The sequence below is a fragment of the Dipodomys spectabilis genome, unplaced genomic scaffold (assembly GCF_019054845.1).
Source record: "Dipodomys spectabilis isolate Male_0828 unplaced genomic scaffold, ASM1905484v1 ptg000287l, whole genome shotgun sequence".
Classification (NCBI taxonomy): domain Eukaryota; kingdom Metazoa; phylum Chordata; class Mammalia; order Rodentia; family Heteromyidae; genus Dipodomys; species Dipodomys spectabilis.
In genome coordinates this window covers 1,944,808-1,954,576 of record NW_024870964.1, presented here as the reverse complement: position 1 = coordinate 1,954,576, position 9,769 = coordinate 1,944,808, and the positions used below count along the sequence as shown (strand labels likewise).

The 9,769-nt window shown below is 37.8% G+C and overlaps 1 pseudogene; it reads left to right on the top strand.

Moving 5' to 3' along the window:
* The first annotated feature begins 8,678 nt into the window (after positions 1-8,678).
* LOC122126677 lies at positions 8,679-8,775 on the top strand (annotated as a pseudogene).
* Positions 8,776-9,769: the final 994 nt, after the last annotated feature.

Sequence of the window (9,769 nt, the reverse complement as noted above, 5' to 3'; positions counted from 1 at the left end):
ACTGTGGTGGGGTCACCGGGGCTTTTAAACCTCTTGTTGCCCCTGGCCTTCCATACAATCTTTAAGGAAGAGATGTCCTCACTAATATGGGTACTCTGATAACAATAGATGATACGGCTTTTTATGAAGACTTCATAACCAATCGAGCCGTTAATAACCCACACTACCCCCAATTCTAATGGCCACTGTTGCATGACCAGAGCCAATTCCACTCCAATGGGACACCACCAAACCCATTTGGGTCGAATAGTGGCCTATTTCCTCTGAAAAGCTCCCTCATCTCCAGGTTCTAGTGGAGGAGCAACTAAAAAAGGGACACATAGAACCTAGCATCAGTCCCCACAATTCCCCATTTTTATTATCCAAAAAAGGGCTCAAGGAAAGTGGAGATTCCTCCATGATCTACGTTCCATAGTCATATACAAAAGATAGGAACGCTTCAACCCGGACTCCACACACTTCTGCAATACCCAAAGATTGGCACATTGCCATTATTGACATCAAGGACTGCTTTTTTTTACCCCCCTACACCCCAAAGATAAAGAATATTTTGCCTTCTCAGTATGTGAACCTAATTGTCAACTACGTACTCACCGATATCTATGGAAAGTTCTCCCTAGAGGTATGAAAAATAGCCTTACTATATGTCAGATGTATGTTGCCCATGCTATTAGGACTTTGCTTTCCAAATGCTTTTGTGTCCATTACATGGATGACTTTTTAATAGCACATAAAGATGCTACAACCATGCAAATCTGTTTAACAGAACTCAAGGAGAACTTTACAGTGCTGGGCCTTAATATTGCCCCCGAAAAAATTCAACTCAAAGCCCCTTATGCCTATCTTGGATACCATTTAAATCAAACAATTACCCCAAATGGGTCTCATATTGTCATTAAATCCCAATATACTTTAACTGAATTACAACAATTATGTGGACATATCAACTGGTTATGCAATTTTATGTGTCTTCCCACCCAACAACTCCAACTGTTATTTCAATTGCTTCAAGGACCCTCTGACCCAACTTCCTTCATATACTTTCACCTGATGCTCAACAAGTTTCACAACAAGTCACTGATTGATTATGTTCAACACCTTTGGTGTTTTTAGATACCACCCAAGAAATCAACCTAATTTTATTAAATAATAATGGCCTAATGGTGGCGCTGACGCAAACCCATGGTTTTGTTACAATGGGTATACCTTGCCACTTCCCAATTACCAAAAATTAGCACATCCATTACCATGCTATGCAATCTGGCCGTCAAAGGTACGGAATGATGCCGTCAAACTTATGGCCGATTCCCTGACCATCTTACATGGCCCATTACAAAAACAATCTTTGATTTCCTAACAACCGAAGAGGCATTAGCTTTACAAGTCATCCACTACTATTTTAACATTGATAATCATATGCCCAAAAACCTCGTTTTAAAAGTTACCCAAGAACTCCCACTTTCATGGAAATGTTGTACTCATCCCAATGGGCAACCTATACATCAAGCCATTGTACTTTTTACAGATGTTAACAAAACTGTTTATGGATTTTACAATGCCAATACTAAAAAATACATGCTTCAAAAACATTCCCTGTCTGTTCAAGCTGCTGAATTACTGGCCATTTTGCTTGCCCTCACATCTTTTCCCAAAGAACCTCTTAATATTTTTTCTGATAGTTTATATACTGTACAAACTGTTGCCATTCTTCCTGGAGTTTTATTACAAGATGATGTAGCAAAAATAATGTGTAAACTACAAAATGTATTAGACAATCGTGTCAAACCCTGGTACATTCAACACATTAGATCTCATACTAACCTCCCCAGACCCCTAGCTGCTGGTAATGAAGCCATTGATCGTGCTGTCACACCAACTGTACTACTCACAAATATGTGCATGGACCAGGCCTGAACGTTAGATGATCGTTTTCATTTATCGGCAGCTACTATCAAACAGTTATTTCCTGATTTAACACACCAACAATGCAAGCACATGATTCGGTCCTGCTCCTCTTGTGCAACTCTTTTACCCTTAGGATCACTTCAACCCATGGGAACAAATCCACGAGGCCTTAGACCCAATAGCACATGGCAAATGGACATAACCCATATCCTCCAATTCGGTAAACAAAAATAAATCCCTGAATGCATAGATACATTCTCAGGCTTTATAACTGCTTTAGCCTTAACAGTGAAAAAAAAGGCACGCTGTTAAGTCACTTCTACATGCCATTACAATTATGGGAGTTCCTTGGACCCTTAAAACAGACAATGGCCCTGCTTACACCTCCAAACATTTTTGTGAATTTTGTACCTTTTGGAACATTACACCCCAGACAGGTATTCCATATAACCCACAAGAGCAAGCCATTGCTGAACACAGTCATAAAGAAATCAAGACCATTCTTTTAAAAGAAAAGGGGGAACTGGAGGGGCTAGGGCTTAAAAATCCCCAAACACAATTAAATTATTGCCTTATAGTAAAAAACTTTTTAACATTCACACCCACCACATGTGGGACCCCCACCTCCCTGTACTGGGGACTCATGAAACACCTACTCTGGTCCCTTTGGATAGATGGAGGGACCCCATCACAAGAAAATGGGAGGGCCCTGCTCCCTTAATGGCACAAGGGACAGGATTTGCTTGTATCTTTCCAGACACGAGTGATAAACCTGTTTGGAACCCAGCTGTAGTTGTCTGACCAACCGTCACCACCTAAGCAAAAGATGCGTCAGCTATGCTTGAACAGTGCGAGGAGGAGGAGACACAAACCTCGAGCTAGAGCCCATGCCAACACTTGGGGAGACCTAAAGATATTGGTTGAACAAGCCCAGGTTATGGCCCCAGACCCTGACCCGGGGCATGGTACTCTATTCCTCCTATTGTGTGCCATTATTACAGCCAATTCTCAATCTGCTGCAGAGCAGGGTAAGATAACTTTAGTGCCCAGCCTCCAAATCTTAACGATCTCAAATGCTTTCTTCCAATGGCAGGGTTGGCCCTCCTTTCTCAGCAGACGCCTTATGGCATCAAAAAACAAACCTTACTTTTAGATGGAAGGGAGCCATCTGTTTTTGTTTTTCAAACGAGATGATAAAGCAATTTGATGGCTGTACCATCCCCCTCGCAACAGTAACGCATGGGATGGGATGGTGGAACTACACAGGACCCTACCCCATTTGTCCCACTGGAAAAAAATTGTTATCAGGCTACTGACATACATTTTCATATGCAGTTGTGCCCACGCAGGGAGTTTGATAGCTTTGGCACTATATGCACTCCTCTTGAGGAATTAGTGATTAGCCTTTGTGCCAATTCCTAGCAAGGCAAAGTGTTTGGGGAGCTCGCGTTGTCCCTCTACCCGGCTATATACAACCAATCTGAAAAAGATCCCAAACCTCAAAATCTAAATGAGTTTTTTGACTCTTCAGGAGGACGATTGGGAGACCTAGGAGCCACCATGCCAATCGTTTGCTCATCACATTCCTGCCTCGATTTGTCCCCTTTCCTATTGGCCAATACTCGTTGCTGTAACCAATATGGATACGACCAGGTGTCAGGAATGGTAGTGGTTAGAGCCCCATTCTTTTTTTGTCTAGGAGACAACTCTTCCACTACTTGCACTCTCAGCAATCACTGGCAACCCAATGACTCATAGCCTTTTGCACGTTTGGTACGTGTTCCCCCATTTATTGTTCTGGCTACTAATGACTCTCAGTTTTCCCAGGTTCAATTAATTCGCCCATGCACTAAAAGAGCAGTAGGATTGATCATTGCAATCGGGTCCGAAATCATCGCTACAGTGGCTTCATCTACCAGTGCTGCTATATTGCTGTCCCAAAGCGTGTCCACTGTGCAACAGATAAACCAGCTCATCCCTCAACTGTCATCCATAGAATTACAACATTTACAAGTTGCCAATCATCTTAAGGGAGGCCTCCTTGTGCTCCAACAACAAATAGACTTGCTCCAAGAACAGATTACGTTTCTTCGATTACAACAAGGAGGACTATATAATGCAATGACTACTCTGTCTGTCAGCTTTCCACTCCTGCACCCAATGTCACTGAACTTAGTAACTACATCAAAGGCCCTTGGTCCCTTAAGTACTTAAACTTCACCCCAAACCTGCTGCATGATGTTACCCGTCTAAACCAAACCACCATACAGCTTATTCCCACTGCCTCCTTTTTAGAAGAGTGCTTAAAAAGTTACAACAATGGTTTTCGCCATCCTCTCTGGTCATCTGGGGAGGCCTTTCACTTGTAGGGCTTTCTCTCCTAGGAATTATTAAATGCTTGCACTCCCGGCAAAAACGCCTCCAACGACGGGTCACCATAATGACGGTCCTTTTAAAGAAAAGGGGAAATTTGTGGGTAGAGCCGGTCAGATCTGGTTGAGTCAGCTAGAGTAGCTGTTGAAGCACACCTCCTGCTAATAGAGATGTGACCCACAGTCATGTCCGCCTAGCTTGCCAGCCATGAGCTATCCAAGATCCCTACATGCCCCAAGGGGACCAAACAAGCCTGTCACCAAGCAGTGCCCATCATCAACTCCCTGCTAAGTAATTGGCTGGGAAGGACTCCGGAGGTTGGGAAAGCTGGGGCTATAAAATCCCAACCCTTGTGCAGAAATAAACCAGACATGCTTAAGTCTGTTCTCCCAACATGTGTTCCTTGTGTGCGTCATTCATGATTACCTCATGCTGGAGATCTAGCCCTACAATGTAGCAATGGGGGAGGTCCTTATAGTCCTTCACCTTCACTAGGCTTGAAGCCAAGAATCTGTGATAAGTGGGAAATCAGGCAAGAGCTAAGAGGAGGACAGAGAAATAAGACATAGGAGCATTGTCCTTTTGTAACAGATACTGTCATCCAAGGTATGGGTGATTATACTCTATTCTTCTCCATACAACTTTTTGAGTAAATGCAAGACGGATAGAAAAATAATCTATTGAAATAATTTTGCAAAGAATAACTTCAATATTCCTGATATGGTATCTAAGGAGAATCTTAAGAGAGAAGATAAAAGTGGAGTATTCTTCGGTTTCCTCTAAGCATATTGTTAGCAAAATATATCTTTGAGGTTAGAAGTGATTGAACCAAAAATTGGTGGAGTACTGATTTTTGAGGGCACTTTAGACACAAGAAGACTTTCAAGGTAAAAGAAAAAAGAAAAAAGTATAGCTAAATATTTGTGATCACAGCTTCTTGGACTGGTATTTTGGAGACAAAGTTTTACATTAGAGATTGTCCTCATTAACATTGATGCTGGGTTTCCGTGGCACCGAAATGCAAGTGGAAAGTTTAATGGACTCACTTGGATAAGTAAACAGCATGATAGAAAAAATGGAATATAATATTTACTGAATTATTTTGAACAATTACTTTGCCAGAACAAAGAAGGAAATATATAATGCAAATCACTTGACATAAACTTATGAATGAAAGTAGTCAATAGAAATGAGAGAAAACAGAGAGGACTGTTTCCTCTCCGGTGGAGTAATGGGTTCTTGATCTCGTTTCTTCCATTCTATCTTTACAAGCTATCAAGTGTGGCTCAGGATTGGAGTATCCAGTTCAGACCAAGAGAACATGCAGAAGAAAATATTTGCAGCAGATATAGGTGATTTATAACCTAAAACAATCTATTTAAATCTGTTAAAAATTCTCCTCTACCCCAAACTGCCCACTTTAAACAACTTTGTATGCTTTTCACAAGATTGTCCTTCATTAACTATTTAAAATTTTGAGAAGTCATCATCATACTCTATAGAGATTGCTGTTTGGTTATGCTTTTTGTGTGTTTGTGTTTTTTGTTCTATTTTTTCACTGAATTACAAAAGGTTGTGCTAGTGTGTTTCAATTAAGTATGTCCATCTAATTGTCCAATGTTCCTGGATCAGAGTCACTCCTTCTATCCTTCTCAACCAACCCCTTCTACAAGATTTATTTCCGATTTACCACTTCCTTTCTCATATGTGTACATTGAGTATTCTAGCTGTACTTGACCCTTGTGCCATTTTTCATTCATTCTATGTCTTTACAATTATTCCTCTCTGGTTTCAATTTCCTGATAGTCATTCTGTTAAACTGTCTGCTCCTACTTTGAAAGGTTTATATACATTCCATGGAGTTTCAATTCTGCATATACTTAAACTGATGTCAGCTTATATTTCCATAATCCATTCATCTGAAGTAACAATTTGCAAGCCTGGAGATATGAAGCACCTAGACCTGATTTTATTCCCCTCCATTTGGAAGATTAATCTGTAGTCAACAAGAAAGTTTAAAAATGGCTGAGAATATATTCCTATGGCTTTGTAAAGTGGTTTGTGATTATTTTATTTTACATGGGATAATATTATCTACTACATATGAGTTTTGGAAAAAGAAGAAAACTAAAATTTACTACTGTAGAGGAATATGATAGAGAAAGAAGACAGATTTTATGTTTGTCAAATCTCTGATGAGTACCCATATTCAAGACTTAAAGTCATATTTCTTACTATGTTAGACAGATAGGGAAAACATAAAACACCATATGATAGGGCAACTATTCATGACTTTTTAAAAAGTATTTTTTATGTGATGAAATTTACTTTATTAGCTAATGTTTTGGTTTGAAATATGGGAGGCTGATCTATTTAACAAATTTTTGAAAGCACCTACTAAAAAACACAAATGGTGAGGGGTCCTATTTCTACACTTTAATGAATGGTTGAACCTGTTTGGCATTAGTGCTGGGTAAATAAATCAACTCTATTTTAACTTGCTCCCTACACTTGAAAAACTAGTAACGTCACTAAATATCATCTACTTGTAAAGTGTTATTTTGGCAAATGTGTTTTTAAAAAGTTTATTTGAAAAGGAATATACTTTCAGGAGATTAAATGTAGGTTATCATTTGTTTGAGAATGACAACCTTTTTACACTACAGAACCAAGTTTGACTGAAGTACTAGTGTTTTGAAGCAATAAGGTTCTTCTCAATCAATGTTTTTTCTGAATTATATTTGAACTGTATGACAAATATTCCTAGCATTGGTAGATCAATTATGGATCTATCTTTCCAGGAACTATTTTTTGGCCTGATGATGCTGGACTGAAATCATTCATTAATGATTAGAAGATGGGTATTACAAATCATTTTGTGACATTTGTGGTCTTGTTCACTCCTATGGGATGGTCATCTGAAAATAGAAAGTTTGAATTACTGTACTTTCACATTTTGTGATTTCATATTGCATTTTAAGTTGCCTTGCATTTCCCAATTACTTACTGTTAATTCCTGCATTTTAAGGAATTGGGCCCCTGAAATATAGGAAATGAGAAATTAAGATGGGTCTTCAATTACTTTCTGTTGGTATGTTGCATGGGCCTCGGTGAGATCTCTTGCCCTAGTTATTTGATGATGCAGGTAACTGGGACCTGGGATCCTAGGACCCGTGGATCCTGTGGAAGAATAATACCTTTTAGACATCATATCAGCAAAATTTGAGTATAATCAGTAGGAATGCTTCAGAAATATGGAGAAAAACAGTTTGGGACCAGCGAGTTAAAACAATAAACAGAGCAGCAGAGTAAAATCCCTTATAGATTAAAGAAAACAACATTTATTTTTACCATGTGAATTCAGAAACCAAGAACAATTAGAAGGTATCACAAGTTTATACTGAAAACATTGCATTGATACTTTTTATATTCTAATATATATTCTAATCCTGATTATTTATATTCCAATCTATTTATTGTAATAAATATCAATTAATTTGTCAAATTATAAATTAATTCCAGTAAGATTCACTGTGTGAAATATAAAATCAGCACATAAATATAAAATATATAAGTATATATAATATAAGAAAATGCTTTGCATTGTTCTCTTGTGGTTAAGGTAACAAAGGCAACTGTTTTAAAATATTATTCCATTACCTCTACCTCAGTGTTTGGTAGAATTAAACTTAAAGCTTTACCATTCGGAGATGTACAGCCTAGAGGCAAGAGGAAACACTGTGATTAAAACATTACCAATTTCAGGCCTAATAACAAGGAGAAACATATGGACTTCTCCTGGAGCCTCCTGAGTAGATAGGATTACAGGCATGAGCCATCAGCGCCTGGCTTAGTCTGAACAGTTCTGTCTGAACTGTTCATCACTTTATGATCCTTCGTAACTAAGATTAGTTTTGCTCCAATAAGACAATCTATGCTGTCAGGGTAAGATATTCTGGTAGGTCTGTTCTTACATGGAGCAAGGGTAAAGGGTCAGGCAGACATTTGTGCCAGTAAGACCTCATTTGGGAAATTTTAAGCTGCAGAAGTTTAGAAGTAGCTCTTAAGCAAGGCTTACTTTGAATCCATTAGCTCCACAAAGCTAAATCAGTTAAAAAATAAGTACTTGAAAATCCATCACCTTTGGACCTAGCTATGAAGGCTTCAAAGTATGATCAAATTTCAAATGAAAAAGACTTAAAATAGTTATTGACAAAAAATTGCAAATGTGAGCAATTGAACAAACAATATAAGTTTTTTCCACCATACACAGAATTTTGCAGGAATAAGATGAATAGCAAATTTGGGAACAATAGGTTTCCTGGTTGCAAACAGGCAACCAAGGATATATGCCTATCTTAAGTTTGCATCATTAACTACGTAAATTTACAAGATACTACATGCTTCAGCAGCATGTCTACCTGAATTACAATACAGAGATTAACATGGCTTTTGCACAAGGATGATATGAAAATTTGTGAAGTATTCCATATTTTTCATTCTTCAGATGCAAGAAATGAAAAACAGTTATGAAAAAGTTGATTACAAATATACAAGTGTAATAATACATATAATTCATAGAAATAAAAGTTAGTTTGACATGAGTGAATTCAATCTTCACCTTTTTAGAAAGGCCTTTATATAGCATAACCTTTATAAAACATTTGAAATAAGATAACATTGTCATTTTATCCCAAAGAAATAAAATTCTATAAGGACCTAGGAATTAAAGGAATCTTAAACTGTTCCTATATGGAACGCAATCTGAAAGAACACATTTATTAATGGACCTATATATTATAATATAATGTCGAATTCAAAGTATTATATCTAGGAGAGAAAGAAATAGATTATGGACATTATACAAACAGAATATAAATATTTTAAAATATACTTTTTTCAGACAAGCACCAGAAATATCTTTAGTTTCTCTACTACTCATTTCAACAGATAAGTTAAAATTATTTCTGATTTTAAAAAATCACAAACTCTATAGATATCATTATTGATGTATACAAACAACTCGAATATATTTTGACATCAAAGTCAGGCAATTCACTTGGAAGAATACCATGGAATCCATGAATTTCTAAAGTAAAATATTGCTGTTGCTTGTTATTGTGAAAATATTTTGTATGGACACATGGGATGGACTGGCAATTTTGAAATTTAAGAAACTTAATGGAAACATTAGGACTTAAGAGAACAATTTGTACAGCTTTCCACAACTTCAAAGAGGTAGTGATACATACTTATCCTTTTGGTAATATCAAATGCAGTTTCTTCTAAGTTGTGCTTCAGATCTGGTTTGATATAATGGTTCAACAGAAGGAGATCCAGCGTATCTTTGCTATATCTATACCCAGCAGCAAGGGGGTCAAGAGGCCATTAGTTTGGCCACTGGTGTCTGCATCATGATGAAATAAAGAAGCCACTCTGGTATTATTCCATGTATAAGTATTGTGCAAGGGTATCCAGCCTTTCACAGTTA